A 16,437-nucleotide genomic window follows, 5' to 3' on the forward strand; every position below is an offset into this window, starting at 1 on the left:
AAATTTCATAAATAATTATTGATCTTGACCCCCCCCCCCCCAAGAAAAGACATCTCTTCCCATTCTTTTGTGCTGGGGAGGATAGAATGTCAAAATGTCAAATTGAAATAGAAGTAGAACTAAACTGTATGTCAGGATCTCTGCAGGCTGAATATTCACTTAGAAAACCATACAGTAACATTATCTATGTTTCACTCTATTTTTATTTGTTTTGTTAAACATTTCTGAATTACATTTTAATCTGGTTCAGGCTGCACTCCAGCTGCATGAGGCCCACAGGTTCATGTTTGACACCTCTGGCATGGAACATGCTTATAATGTCAGATTTTTCTAAATGCAAAATTAGTTTTGCTGAACTTTTTTCCTCTTCCTCCTCTTTTTCTTTTTAAAAAATTTCTTTGTTAGAAGAGATGACTCTGGGTAGGAGAGGGAGAAGAAGCCTAGGCAAGGTAAAATAAAAAAATATCAATAACCATCTATTTCAAAAAAATAAATGGTGTTGAATGGTCAATTGAAGGAAGATAAAGATTGTAGGAGGTAGTAGTAAGGAAACAGAACCTACGATCCAGGGAAGAGCCAAAGGGGAAAAAAAGTAAGCATGAGAGGGCCTCCTTAGGACATAATATTCTAAGAAACTTCAAACTTGACCTTGAAGTTTATATGGCAGTATCTGATTTGAATACATCCACCCACTCTTTCAAAAAGTACAACCACTTCCCAAAGATTCAAATGCTGATAAGACACTTTTCGGATTTTCTGGTCCCTTATGTCTCTTCATTCCTTCTTTAGGATTCTCATTACACATTAGAACCCCAACTGAAGAGAGTGGGGGAAGGAAGAAGGAAAAAGGAAAGAGGGACAGAGAGAGAAGGGGAGGGAGGGAAAGAGAAAGAGGAGAGAGAGAGGGGAGGGAAAGAGAGAGAGAGGAGAGGGAAAGAGAAAGGAAGAAGGGGAAGGAAAGAAGGGAGAGGAAAGAGAGAGAGAAAAGGGAAGGAAGGAAGGAAAGGGGAGAGGAGAAAGAGAGAGGGGGAAGGATGGAGAGGAGGGAGAGAGAAGGAGGAGAAGGAAGAGGAGAAAAAACATAAATTAGTCCTCCTTTATTATGTAGCTTTTCTTAAAAGGTTGAAAAGACTGGTTAGCATGAAGTTTATGATTGTCTATGGAGTTCAAATATGTGCAAATGCTTTCCAAAATTAGCACAAATACCTTATATATCTGTGTAGAAACTAAGCTAATGGGAAGAAAAAATTAGGAAACTCATTTATTGTGTTTTTCTCTATACCCTTATCCTTTTATTATTTTGTTAGTTCGATTTAAAGCTTTCTGACTTGATCTCCAGTAAACACATATTCATATGTCAAAGAAATAATTTTCATTTTTAAGGACTATATTCAATCTGTAAAATCAGAGTGTTGGATTAGGGAATCTCTAAGGGCCTTTATAACTCCAAATCTATGATGCTATGATCCTAAGACATATCCTTTTACAAATAATTACCATATCCCTCCTCATAAGCAGAGCCCTGGTATTGGGTGTTTCCAAGAATTCCTGCATTGTGGCAGCCAAGAGGGGCCTAATATTGTAATGGCACCGAGGTCATCATTTCCATTTCAATTAAAGTTCTCATCTATGATTAGTCCAATTGACTTTGGGGGTCTGATCTAATTTCTTTCTAATTTTAACTGGTTAGGTAAGTGCTGGATAAGTGGTACAGACATTAAGTGCTATTGGGGAAAATAACAAAAGAATTATCTTCAGCATGGAAACCTAACTATATAACTCAGTAGCTAAGTCATAGAGAGCAACCCGAGGTACAAAGATGGATAAGTGATTTGCCCAGAGTCAGTATGAGTGTCAGAATTTGAACGTAGGTCTTCCAGACTCTACACCCAGTTTTCTGTCCATTATGCCATCATACTTCTATAGAATAAGAAACACAAGTGATAATCACAAGAGACAATGAGAATGTAACCCTTCACCTTTAAAGAAACTATCATTGCCCATGCTACACTGGTGGCCAAACAGTGCCTGAATTGTTTAGTGATGATGGCTGGCATCGGATCATCCACATTCTCTTACCCATGACACCATGGCACAAATCAAGTTGATTAGGAGAAAACAGACTACAGATCTACTCTGGGTAGTCTGTATATTCACCATCCCTTAAGGCCAGGAAGCCGAACAAGAGGGCAAATTGCAACATAGCTCTATCAATGACTGACCATTCACAAGGATGCCACCACATATTTTCAACTTTGGTATATATCACTGATCTACTGAGATTCACTGGGGCCATATGGCACTTTAAAGGAGAAATATGAATTGAGGTAAAATGATGGGAAATTGAAAAGGAGAATTTGCTTCTCAGCTGTGGCTTATTAACAAGTATTGCTCTTCATTTCATTCTCTTTTTTTCTGCAATGTTGCCTAAGAAGCCCCAGAAGGAAGAGAGTTCATTCTTATTGGGGGGTCACTGAAGACTTCAGTGAACTCAACTTAATATAAGCATTCTCTGTGGCATGCAAACAATGCAGGCAGTGAGAAAAGAGCATAAATGGATTGTTCTTGCAGCTTTCACATCTCCATATGGTCCCAATTTATGATCATAAGCAGAATTGTTTATTTTTTTAAAAGCTTTTTAGTTCACTTTTAAGGTATTTTGCTGAGGCACAGCCTGCTCTTAAAAGAGAGAAAATGTGTGTTTTTTCCGAAGTGCTGTTTATTTTGGCTGTTTACTCATTTGCAAAAGTTCAAATGTTATTCTGTGGATTTTACTAATTTTCCTGCAGCAGCCACAAGACCAAGAGGGGGAAAATTTTTTTGCAGGGAGATACTTTCAGGGCTGCCATGAATTTGGTAAGCTTTGCAAAAGCAATTTTGAATAGGTAATTTGTTAAAGTCCCCTCAGTCACTTAATTTAACTTTATTTGCCGTCTGCAATGAGGTGTCAATTTGGCAGTTTGTATGGTGCCCAAAGATGTTTGTACACGGCGGCCAAGGTCTCTCTTTTCGGTGCTTGAACTTTCACAATTCACCTCATTTGATATTTGCTGAAAGACAGATTATCAGGAGGTTAGAGAAGACCTCAGATTCAGTAAGAGTCAACAGTTGCTCAAAAATATTGGGATCTATCAAATTATGACTTGCCCTAAACTGAACAATGTATTTTTCACTCCTCAGCCCCATGTCCTCCCTGAGAATAAATGCTCTTGCATGGCTATTCTGGGATTCCATGGTCAAATGCTCCTTGTAAGTTATTCCTCATGTCTCAGTACTGCAACAACAATAAAATTACCTACCTACTGACTATAGGAAGCAATCCATGTTGATTAACTAGAGAAAAGCAAGCCAAGTGGCAATATTCATTTCACTGACTCCCAGGCAGATTGTTCTCTTTCTGCACTGGGAAACAGGGATCAGAAACTTAGATTAGGGAACTAGGCAACCTGGGTAACATGGGTCAGAGATGTGGATGAGCACATAGAAGGCAGGTCAGACTTGACCCAAGGTCAAGTCACCCAGAAGAACACAAGTCAGAGGATAAACAAATAAATGAGAATCAGGTGGACTTTTTTTCGGGATCTGTTGAGTGAATATTCAGGAGACCAAGTAAATGGTTAAGATCCAAAAGAACCACATAAGTTGAAAGGGAAGACAATAGTAGACTGGGTCAGATGCTTGGCAAGAGACTGATAACTCAGTCAGCTCTGGACCTCCAGCTCTAATAATATAGCTGGTTTGGAGAAACTTCTCCTCTTTACCCATCTCTCCTACCATATGTAGCAATAGCCCTAAGGCTAGTAACAATTTCAGATGATTTGAATGATGCTGTCCAACTGACTGAAGAGAAACTCGGGGTGGGGCGGGGGGGACAGAATCAAAGAATGAGGGATTTAAAAGAAGATTTTAAAAATCAGACCTATTATTTCATTGGTAGAGTGAATTTCCAATAAGGAAAAATGTCCCTGCCACTTATGCTGTGTCTTTGAGAGGTGTATGGGGCACTGAAAAGTTAAGTGTTTCACACAAGGTTCCACAGTCAGGAGATGTCAGAGGCAGCATGGGAACCCAGGTCTTCCTGATTCTGGGTCCAGTTTACTTCCAATATGTCCTACTGCCTCTTTTAAAAGAGAGCATTCAGGAGAAATTTAAGTTGCTTTGCCAACTCCTGGACCAAATAAGGAATGTTCCACTGGATGGGAAACTTCCCTTCAGGTATCTAAAGGAGAAAATACATAGAAATCTGTAGTCATCATACCTGAACCTCTTCTTAGATGACATGACTTCTCTCTTGGAGACAAGAGAGTGGCATGGTCCTGCTCTCTGGGAAACTTTTGTGAGAACAGGGTGAGTAGCCACAAGGAAGGGAAGTCCATAATTTGGTCCTGTTACCATTCAGCAGGGATGCAAAGAAAAGCTGCACTTCCTACCAGGCAGGGAGACCCTACAGGCATTCCCCTTTGCAGACATCTGAGGATAGAAAAAAAAATTTGCTCTAGGAAAAATCTTGGCATTGCCATTGAGTGCTGCCTGATACCACTTGCTGGGAGTTGCCTACATCTGACTACAAGAAAAGCTATTTTAGAGATCAATGTCTAAAATTTTACAATGCCCTTGGGAATGACTGGAGGTTCTTGTTGGGAGCCGATGGCCTAAGAGTCACACACCAGAGGTGTTTCGGACAGCTGGTTTGTTCATTCGAGGGGGGCTTCATATTCCAAGAACTCTACTGGGAATTCTACTTTTTTTTTCTTCCACCTTTCAATAAAACTTTCCTTTTTTAACTTTGTGAACTATATGCTTGTCAAGGGAGTTGGTGTTAGCACACTGGGCAGCATCAGTAATTTTCCAGATTGGTGTGTGTGTGTGTGTGTGTGTGTGTGTGTGTGTGTGTGTGTGTGTGTGTGTGTGTGTGTGTGTGTGTGTGTGTGTGTGTGTGTGTGTATGTGTGCGTGTGTGAGACAGAGAGAAAGAGAGAGAGAGAGAGAGAGAGAGAGAGAGAGAGAGAGAGAGAGAGAGAGAGAGAGAGAGAGAGAGAGAGATTACCCAAAGTGACCCTGAGTTCTTTTTTGCTGTGAGAGCCCTCTGATACAAGAGTTACAATGTGATTCCTATCTATCCAGGAATGAGTCCCAATGTAGCTCTGCTGAACCTGATGTGGGGGAGTACTTAATTGGCAGTACCTAACTAAAGTAAAGTGTTGTGTGCATTCATCTTTCATTGTTGAAGAGGACCACGCCATCAGAGAAACGATGACATGACTTGCACTTGACTTTGTTTTGAGTGAGGGAGGGCTGTGCAGGTCACCAGCCTCACTTCTCCAAAGCCATCTGGATCCAGTGACCAGATATTCATCAGGATGACTGGAGATGACCCAGAACGAGGCAGTTGGGGTTAAGTGACTTGCCCAAGGTCACACAGCTAAGTGAGTGTCAAGTGTCTGAGGTAAGATTTGAACTCAGGTCCTCCTGACTCCTGCACTGGTGCTCTAGACACTGCACCATCTAGTTCCCTCAAAGTAAAGTATTATGATCTGCAAGAATGAGTAAGGTCTGATAAGCAGATCATAACTACTGTGGGGCATTAGAAGAACAAAGATACCAGGAATGGTAACTCAGATTAGAAGAACTATGGAGAGACTTGTCCATTCTGTTTGATGGTTGAGGACCCTGATCCTACCTCCTGAGGCTTTAGAGTCAGAAGACTTGGATTCAAATCCTACTCCTGATATTTGCTACCTGTATGACTTAGGGCAAGTCACAACCTCCCTTGGCCTTAGGTTCCTTGAGTATAAGGAGGGAACTGGTCTAGAATGCCTCTGATGATCTCTCCTAGATCTATGACCTTGGGATTCCTGTGGATGCCCTGGGATGGGGAACATTCTCTCCAAAGGAAAAAAAAAGAGGCACAAAGTTGGCACTTTTCTCATTTAACAAGAGAATATGTCAGGAAGTAACAGAAAGGTAAATGAACCCAGGTAATCAACAAATTGAGAATCACATGTGGTCCAAACTACACATAAACAAAGAATCTCCTCTCTAACATTCCCACAACTAATCACCCAAAGTCTGCTTTTAAAATCTCTAGAAAAGAAGAACCCATTTTTTTATCCACTTCTGAATAACCCTGATTGTATAAGAAAGTTATTCCTTATGTTGAGCCAAAATTTGCCTCTCTTACACTGGTTAATTATTGCTACCAGTTCTGCCTATGAAAGCCAAAGGGAACATTCTAATCCCCTTTCCATTTGATTTCCCTTCAAATACTTCAAGACTGACTGCTCTCCTCCAGGCTAAACATGCTAAATTCCTTCCACTAATGCTTGCTCGGCATCATCTCTATACTATAGAGCTGCAATGACCCTCCATCATACCATCTGCTCCCCTGGATCTACTGAATGATAAATGAGAGCTGGCAATGCTTCAGGTAACTGTTTAGATAGACTGCCTGAGACTAATCACAACTCAGAATGGCTAAATAAACTTATTGAGTTTTCTATGCAACATTCACTTTGGGCAGGCTAACAGGTAGTACAGCTTTTTAAGACTGGTAAGTGTTTCACATTTTGTAACTTTTTTTTACAGGATCCTACATGATCCAATCATTATATATTGTTAAGTACAGAAGAAAGTGATATTTTAAAGCTTCAGATAAATAGATATCTATATGTAGATGTATATCTAGATGTACATATATTTTGGGTGTATGTGTTGGGAGGGAAGGGAAGGAGGAAGGGATTAAGAGGGGAGAGGAAAAGGAGGAGAAGGAGAGAGGGAGAGAGACAGACAAGGATGACAGGATTTTTTAAAAAGGGGATTAGTGTTAGCACAGCAAAAAAAAATAGTGCAACTGAGCTAGAGGGGAGAAAAGTCAGCAACTGCAATTCAATATCCTTGAAGGATACACTAAGCCCTTATCAAAACTAGAGTTTCTTGAAACCAGTACACAGGAGCAAGAAGCAGCAAAATTTGCATTGTTGGTGTTTGAAAGATGACTATCACCGTACAGTATATCCCATGCCAAACACTGCAGTGCTTTTAGGAAGAAGAAAGGAGTAGGTGGGGGCATTAGGAGGAGTATGGGATTGGATATCCCTGAGTGTTTTGTCTTTTGTGTCTTTGGGAATATTTCTTCCGTATGTTCCCCTGGAGGGGTCTTCTTATGTGCTGAACTATGAAGACAAGCTATCTCAGGGTTTGTGCACAGGGAACACCAAAAGGGCTTGCTACAATGGATCTGTGTCACAAAATCAGGAAAGACTGTCTCAGTGCCTTCTGAACTCCCTCCTCTTTAGGGAGTTTTGAGATCCTCACAATAAGGACAATGAGGAAACAATGATGATTAGCATGCAATTATTACTTACTTTTATGGAGAATTTAAACAATATATTTAATGGGTCATACAAGACATCAAGAGGGAAACATGAAAATTTTAATTAAAACCATGCTCTAAATATCCTGTTGCTCTTCTACATATTTGTTTATTTCTCCCTAGGATTGATTTGTTAAGAGCTTTGGAATTACCAGGGGGAAAGCTTTTGGGGATGTTTGAAACCCATGATTCAAAACAGGGAGAGACACTTGGGTGATGGAACTGGCTATGACATCAGAGGTAACTCAGTCACTCTTCATGCCATTTGCTTAAAGTCATTGGCTCTGCCCTTTATGGAGATGCTGAGAAACTTTCCGAGGTTTTTAATTCCCCCTTATCCTTTAAGCTTTTTACAAGACTCGTTCTGAGTGAGGGTAAAACTGATACTAAAAATAAATTTATTTTCTCATGGTAGTAAGGATCCCCAACCTCTTTCCTGCCAAATGGAAGGGAGATTTTGATGACAGACAAGCCAAAATGGTTCTACTAAGAGACTGACAAGTTCATAGTTCTCAGGTTATTTCTCTTCCACAAGAGTTCAATAAAATTAAATATACCTATAAAGACAAAAGGAAAAAAAGGAATGAATCTAATTCTTTAACACAAAATGTTCAGTCTAGCATTTTAGAGGCTTCCAGAGACTCCCAACTACCTTTCTAGTTTTATTTTATATTGCTTTCTTTCATGAATTCTCCATTACAGTCAAACTGGCCTTCTACCTGGTCCTGGTATATAACATTCCATCTCCTGCCTCCTTCTCTTTGCACAGATGGCCCCTGTTAAGGGGTCTCTGAACTTGTCTTTTTGAGTTGCCATATTTTCCAGAAATACTGAACCCAGAACATGCAGGAGGCTCTGAATGTGTCAAGCCTGAAGCTTCCCCTGAGCTTACGTAATTTGTTGTTGCACCCCAAACTGGACTCCTTGTGTCCTTGAGAGTCAAGACAGGCGCCAGCCAGTCTGTGCCAGGCTGGGATAATGCTTGTGCAGCTGGGGTCCTTTACAGATAAACAGATCCTCCTATCTTCAAAGTCTAGCAGTTCCCAAGGGAAAAGACTGAGGTTTTTTGCCCACCTTGCTCCTCCTCATGGGGAGTGGTTTTGTCTTTTTCCACCTTTGCTGTTCTCCCTTTCATGTCATTCTCTTTCCTGGTGTCCCCTCCTCCCTTTGTCCTGTTTTTGTAAAAATGTAAACTTCTGTAAAGACTGGGAACCCTATGGGTTACACATGCATGTTCATTTTCTTTTCACGTTGTCTTGTGACAGGGATTGCCTGTTGACACCTTCCATGTTTGGAATGTACTCTCTCCTCGCCTGTGCCTCTTGGAATTCCTAACTTCCTTCAAAATATCACAGAAATAATATCTCCCATTTAAGGCCTTTCCTCAACCATCCAGTTGTTAACTAGATGTGATGGCACAATGTACAAAATGCTGAACTGAACTTTGAAACAGGAAGACCTGAGTTCCAATCCTGCCCTAGATACTCGATACCTATGTAGCTCTGATTCAGCTTTCCCCTCTCTTCCACTTCCTCAGTTTTCTCATTTGTAAAATTGCACCTAGTGATTGCACCCACCACACAAAGCTGTTATAAAGATCAAATGAGGAAATACATATTTAAAGAGCTATGCAAACCTGAAAGTAAAAAAAAAAACAAACCAACCCCAAGCTCTGTTAGAGCTCCTTCCTTCCCGAAATTAGTTTGCACAAGCTTTTAAATACTTAGCATCTGTGTGTGTATGTCATATTCTTCCAAAAAAAAATGAATTTTTTTTAATTAAATTATTTTGTTACATTTTAAAGTTCAGGACAGTCTCCTGCCCTCCCTCCCTACCACACACTAAAGAAAGTCACCCTTTTATCTATCTATCTATCTACATATATGCAGGACTACATTTGTATCCTCAGTACCTATTAGGCACTTAATAGACATCTGCTGAATTGAACTGGAGTGGCATTGAATAAGGTCACATTTATAAATACTGCTACATAAGAAAGCTGATAATGATCCACCAAAATAAAAATTACTGTATACAGATTTGTTGTTGTTGTAGATAGCTAGATATAATAAATAAAATACATAAGCATACACACACACGTGTGTGTGTGATATATCTATCCAAAACATTTCAGTAGAACTAGGGCATGTATTTGGAGAGAAAGTGATTGTTTGAATTGAAGGCAAGTAATTCATTGGTGGCCCAATATACCAGTACTTTCTTTCAATTCAGGGGTTTGAGATTGAGAGACCATTCATACAATAACTTTCTTTATATTTGCAGTTTTCAGATGGTTTGACATACACTGTCTCAATGAATCATCATGATAACCCCGGGAGGTAAGCAAGGTAGGTATCGTAATCCCTATTTTACAGCTAAGGGTACTGAGGCTCAGGGAAGTTAAATAACTTGCCAAAGGGTTAAGCAGACAGTAAATGGCAGATCCAGACTAGAAGGTAGGGCAGTTGCCTCTGAATCCAGTGCTCTTATCATTACACTAGGATGCTGCATGACAATATTCAATCTGAGGTCCTTCCCAGCTCTAGTTCTAGGGTCCTATGACCTGGACCTTTCAATTGGGACACTTTTAATTATCATCTCATTTATTCCCACTGTAACCTAGTAGATAATGGAAACATTCACCTCCCACTGAGGACCCATAATAGGAAAAGACCAATCTAAAGTATAAGCAGAGGCCCTAAGCAGAGGCCAAGCTGTCTTTCACAGGGCTGGCTAGCTGGGAAAAACTCTAAAACCAGCTATTCCTCCCTTGAGTACCATTGTAAGAACCCTGCTCCCTCTGGCATCAGATCTTCAAGGATGCTGTATCAATCCCACTGAGTCACATCATCAGCCAGAGGGTATCCTATGTTTTCAGTGTCTTTCTTTCCATCCAAACTTAGCAACAACATAACTCTCAGAAACCTGCTCTCTGTTGTGACATTATGCAGTAGCATATTTTTAACTAAAAAGGCACATTTCTTCTGATGTGTTGACTAATAGATGTGATAGCTCCTCCTACTTAACTCAAAGCTTTAACCAGGCTAAAATTCACTTCTTTAAAAAGCCTACAAGGAATAATAAAAATTTCCGACACAGAATAAGGGAGAAGCTTTCAGTGAGATGAGTGGTTCAACATCCCTCAATGGCACCATGTAGACAGCAGCCTAGGGTGCCTATACCTGAAGCCAATCTGGCCTTTTGCATGCTTAGACCCTACCATAGAGCTGCTTTAGCAAAGCCCAACTTGGGAGGCAGGAGGGAAAACCAAACCATTTCCTGACTTCTGTTAAACATTTCATCCTTGTCACTACCATCACACCAAGAATACTAATAAAGCAGTGGCCTAGGCATAGGGTAATGCCAGGTATTTTAGGAAGCTAGTTAAAAGGACACAACTTTGTCCTTTTAAAGGACAAAAAGGACATAATGTCATCACAAGGAAATGCCCTGATGAGTCATTAAGAGACAAATGTTTCAGAGGCAAGAAACCAGCAGGGAAAACTCTGCTCTCCCAGGGCTTTGCTCTCTTTTCTCCATATTTTAATTTGATATAAAAGAAAAATTTCTGACATTCAGAACCATCCAAAAGTAGTCCTGCTTCAAAATGCAGGAGAATTTTTTTTAATTAAATTATTTTGTTACATTTTAAAGTTCAGGACTGTCTCCTGCCCTCCCTCCCTACCACACACTAAAGAAAGTCACCCTTTTATCTATCTACCTATCTACATATATGCATATGTATGTATGTACATATACACGTACAAATAAATTCATATATATGTACACACACACGCATATATAGATATATAGATATGTAAAATCTAACTATGCAGAATCATTTATGAGTTCTTTCTCTGGAGGTGGTTAGTATCTTTCTTCATAGAGGTCTTTTGTAGTTGATTTGAGTATCTGTAATACTCAGAATAACTTTCGTCATTCACAGTTATTCTTCGAACAACTATTGCTGTTTCTGTGTACAACATTCTCTTGCTTCTGTTCACTGAAATCTTTCTATGTTTTTCTAAAAATCAACCTCTCATCATTTCTTACAGTACAGTAGTATTCCGTCACAATCATAAACCACAACTTGTTTAGCCATTCCCCAACTGCTGGGCATCCCCTCAATTTCCAGTTCTTTGCCACTACAAAGAGAGCTGCTATAAATATTTGGAAACATAGGTTCTTTTCCTTTTTCCCTGATCACCTTGGGAAACAAAGTAAATAATGGTATTGCTGAGACAAAAGGTATACACAGTTCCATATCTCTTTTGGCATAAAGGAAATTCCTTTTCATAGAGGTCTTCAAATTGAGGCTATATTACTACCTGTCAGAGAAATTGTGGACAGAATTGAGATGGCCTGTATGTCCCTTTCAATTCTGGGATTCAACATATGAATTAGCTATGGGAATGAGAAAGCCAATTGTTATGTAACTCTCAGTTTCCTTATATATAAAATAAGGATAGATTTAAACTACATACCTCAAGGTAATGAGATCCCTTTGTATGCCTTAAGCACCATACAAATATAAGTTGCTAATTTTCCTGTCAACTAGCCTAACTGGGCTAGATGAACTTCTAACATTCTTTCGAGCTTTTAGAATTAAAAAAAAACAAAACAAAACACAATGGCATGATGGAAAAAGAATCTGGATGGAAATTAGGAGATCTAATGATAATGACAACACTTTTTCATAGAATCAGTCAACCAGAGCTAGGTGTGAATAAGGACTGGACACCTCCTTAAATCAAAGACATTTCAACTAGATGCTACGAGAAGATGGTTCTATTTGAATGAGGGACTTGGCAACACCTTGTGGGACCTACATACTACCAGAGAGTTACTTTAGAACCTGAATACTTGAATATATGACAAGGAAGAAGAGGAAGAGATAAAAAGGAATCACTTGGACTTGGAGGGAGAAGAACATTTCATCTGTGGCCTAGGTCTCCTCCCACCCCAGCTGAAGGAGGACCCCCCTTCAAGCTGCAAAAGGCCCAAAGATTTTAGATTTTCCACCTTACCACTTACCATCAACATCCTAGAAGTGCCCCAGGATTGGCTGGTGACAACGTCTGTGTTGAAAGTCAAGGGCAAGACTGAACATGATGAGGAAATAGATTCAAAGGTCTACAAAGATTCCAGCAGAAAAACTATACTTCACCTAAAGGAATCACCTTCAGAATTACAGAATTTTCAGGAACTATGAGTTACTCCTTTGCCATGTGTTCTAGAGTCTGAATCTGCTTTGTATCCTGGACTCTGTATGTAGTGATGGAAAAGTGTATCGCAGACTTTGGGGGAAGGCTGTTTTCTACCAACTGTTCTTACTATCTACTACCTTTGTAAAAGAAAACCCTTTTTCTAAAAGGGTTAATTAATAACAACTGATCATCATGGTAAGAAACATAACAGTAGTGCTCATAAGCCATAGCATTAGAAAACAGCCCCAACACCTTAGGGCTACCCCTAGACTCTGAAAAGCAACCTACAGGCACCTTCTGGACCTTTAAGTCAGGGTTGAGAGGGAGCCCCAAGTTTATATGTGCTATGTTATTAAGTCATTTTTCAGTCTTTTTTCAGTCTGACTCTCTGTGACTCCGTTTGAGATTTTCTTGGCAAAGATACTGGAGTGATTTGCCATTTCCTTCTCCAGCTCATTTTATAGATGAGGAAACTAAGGCAAACAGGGTGGTGACTTGCTCAGGGTCACACAGCAAAAAGGTTTCTAAGAACGGATTTGAACTCACAAAGATACCTTCCTGGTTCAGAACCCAGTGCTCTTTCCAGTATTCCATTTAGCTGCCTTATGTGCTTCATGGTGCAAAAGAACAGAAAATATATTGGATGTGGAGTAAGACAAGCTGCTACTAAATAACTATTACCTTGGGTAAGTGCTGAGCCTCAGTTTCCCAATTGTTGAAACCAGGTGGGGTTGGTCCCATCAGCTCTCACATTCTGCATTCTAGTCCTCAACCTGCCACCAACTATTCATGTGACATTAGTCAAATCACTTAACTTTCCTAAGCCTCAATTTGTCCATCAGTAAAATAAGGTAGATGGAGTACTCTAGGATAATTTTTATCCCTAACATTCACTTATCATTTTATTCTAATTCATTGGCTTTTGTATAGTAATGTGTACTTTTTAGAGCAGGGTGGCACAGTAGGTAAGAGTGTTGGTCTGGAGTCAGGAACATTGTTCTTCCTAAGATCAAATCTGACCTAAGACACTTTTCTAGCTGTGTGACTCTGGGCAAGTCACTTAACTCTGTTTGCCTCAGTTTCTTTATTGGTCAAATGTGTTGGAGAAGGAAATGGCAAACCACTCCAGTATGTTTGCAAGAAAACCCTAAATGACGTCATGAAGAATTGGACAACAGCTGAAAAACGAATGGATAGTAGCATGCTTTTCAGAGCACTGTCATATACATTCTCGTTGCATCTTCACTACAATTCAATAGGAGTTGGTAGGACTGTATTATTTCCATCTTACCGATGAGAAAACAGATGCAGAGAAAGCTAAACCACTTGCCTAAGGCCCACCTCCAGCCCATGGCAAAACCAGGATTATAATTCCAATTCTTTGACTTTGGTTCCAATGCTGTTTCTCCTACACACATACAGATATGGCACCTATGTGATAAACACTTGCCACCTATACATTAAAGAAGACCAAGTCATTGATTTTGCTACCCACTGATATATGTTGCTGTCCTTCTGATTCAAAGGTGACACACTGCCAATGAGCGGAGCCCAAGTATGCAAACGTGATAGAAACAACCAAAACATAATCCTTCCTTCTCACACAAGAGCTTTCATATGGTTCAAAGCTAAAAAAAGTTTTGTATAGAACATGTCAGCAACCGTGGTTCCTTAGGCAAGAGTTCTTCTCCAAACCCATATTCAGAGAAAGCATTCCTCTTTCCATCACTCTTTAACTATACCTTAGGCCAATCACTTTTCATTTATTTTCCAGCCACTCCTGGCAGTGCTGGACCCTTGAAGATCATCTATTTGACTTATCTTCCTGAGAGGAGCAGTATTTCCCAGTAATATAACTCTAATCAGTAAGTAACACTAAGTAACGACCCACAATTAGCAAAAGTCTATACTACCCAAAGGCAGCTGGGTGGTACAGTAGATAAAGTGCCAGGCCTGGAGTCAGGAAGACTCATCTTCCTGAGTTCAAATCTGGCATCAGGCACTTACTAGTTGTGTGATCCTGGGCAAGTCACTTAACCCTGTTTGCCTCAGTTTCCTCATCTTCAAAATGAACTGGAGAAGGAAATGGTAAACCACTCCAATATCTTTGGCAAGGGAACCCCAAATGAAGCTATGAAAATTGGACACAACTAAAATGCTGCACAATAATAACATGCTAGCCACTGGGAATGGCTGGCATTTACAGTCTGAGCCCCTGCCCAAGTTGAGAAGACATACATCTGCCTTAGGAATATCATGGGCATATACAAATGCTATATGTCTTCTCATCATCCATGATAAGCTTTATTCTACCCTTTCTCCTCCAGTAGACTCCCATACTCCCTACATCCATACAACCTATCAAGTTGTCAGGGGCCAACAGTGCCATTTCATGACCCAATCAAAGTAGTCTCTTCCACATTACTGCCTTTTTTACCCCTGACAAGTGGTCATCTGGCTCTTACCGTTTTATGGTGTAATATATTAAGCACTTATTGTATGCTAGCAATTGAAAGAGATACAAAGTTTAGAAAATCCTTCCTGGAAGCATGTTGACACAACCATCATGCCAGAAAGATGGCAGGATGACTCCTGGGGCTTAGCAGGTACTAAAAACTGACTGTGGATGATGCCAAGGGAAATTTCAGCTTGGAATGAGAGGGAATCTTCTAAAGAACTGTAGAGGATTAAACACAAAGATGATTATGATACAGAAATATTACTTGAAAATGGCATTAGAGAATGGAAGAACAAAGCACTGTGTGAAGCCTCAGAGGAAAAGCTATGCAAATATTACTAATAATAACAGCAAGTATTTGTATGACATTTTCCTGTTTTCCTTTGTGTTTGCCAGTCATTTTTACTGGCAACTTCTCAAGGAGATCAGGTTGCATGGCACTATTCCCATTCACCAAATAGGGTCACTGAGTCCCAGAGAGTCTGCCTGGCTTGTCCCAGGCTACAGGCCAGGTTTGAGGGAAGTCAGGAGGACTGGTCTAGATAAGCTGCATTTGGGACATTGCCATAGATCCTATTGTAATCATGGACCTTGAGATGGATAACTTGACCACTCTCTTAAATGCAGGGAGTCTCTGCTTGTCCCTAGACCAGACCCCTCGGCACCAAAGCTTGTCCCATAAAAAAAACGAAGGCACTTAAAAGACTCCTGTGTGCTATATATAAATCTAGTTAAATGGAAGCTAACTGCCAAACATTCTGCTGAACGCATACACACAGAAATCCTTCTAATATGATTATAAAGTATCATTTACCGTCAGGACAACTGCTTGGCCTTATTCTTCCCTTATTTTAAGACAATAGCACCTTTAGCACTGCCACATTTTTGCACACTTCAGTGACCAGCTACTATTCAGAGTTTGAATGGCCCTCAGCAAACGGTCCTTCTCATGATTCACTGTGGATTGAAATTAAAAAGAGGCAGGGGAGAAGATAGAGAAACTCCACAGTTAGGTTCCAGGGGCAGATATCTTATGCTCATTTTCAGCAAAAGATTTGCCCCAATTCTCCTGTCTATTGCTGATATTTGGGAAGTTAATGTTGGTTGCTCGCCTTAAGAGACAATATGACTTGTTGATAAACAATCAAAAATCTTCAAAAATCACCAGAAAACTGGTAGATTGCCTTTCACAGGCTTCAACAGGTCTAGCATCTGGTAGCTATATCAGTCACAATCTCTGTGAAAAGGCCCAGGAGAAGGATGATGTTAACAGAGTACCAAAGGAGAACCACTACTGGAATGATAAAACTTAATTATGATTAGAACCAGAAAGTCCTAATACTCTAAGGTCATTTTAACCTTACAGTAAGCATCATTCCTTTACCTAGGCTGAGCCAAATC

At 40.0% G+C, this 16,437-nt stretch overlaps 1 long non-coding RNA gene and 1 pseudogene across 1 annotated transcript; one reads left to right on the top strand and one right to left on the bottom strand.

Annotated features, from left to right (window-relative positions):
• The window catches only part of LOC140514462 (uncharacterized), a 66,343-nt pseudogene that overhangs the window by 30,182 nt on the left and 19,724 nt on the right, over positions 1-16,437 (bottom strand).
• LOC140514486 (uncharacterized) lies at positions 4,275-15,705 on the top strand. Its single transcript, XR_011970701.1, has 2 exons — positions 4,275-6,426; positions 7,495-15,705. It is a non-coding gene; the product is annotated as an uncharacterized lncRNA (long non-coding RNA).

This window comes from Notamacropus eugenii, chromosome 7, assembly GCF_028372415.1.
Source record: "Notamacropus eugenii isolate mMacEug1 chromosome 7, mMacEug1.pri_v2, whole genome shotgun sequence".
NCBI lineage: Eukaryota > Metazoa > Chordata > Mammalia > Diprotodontia > Macropodidae > Notamacropus > Notamacropus eugenii.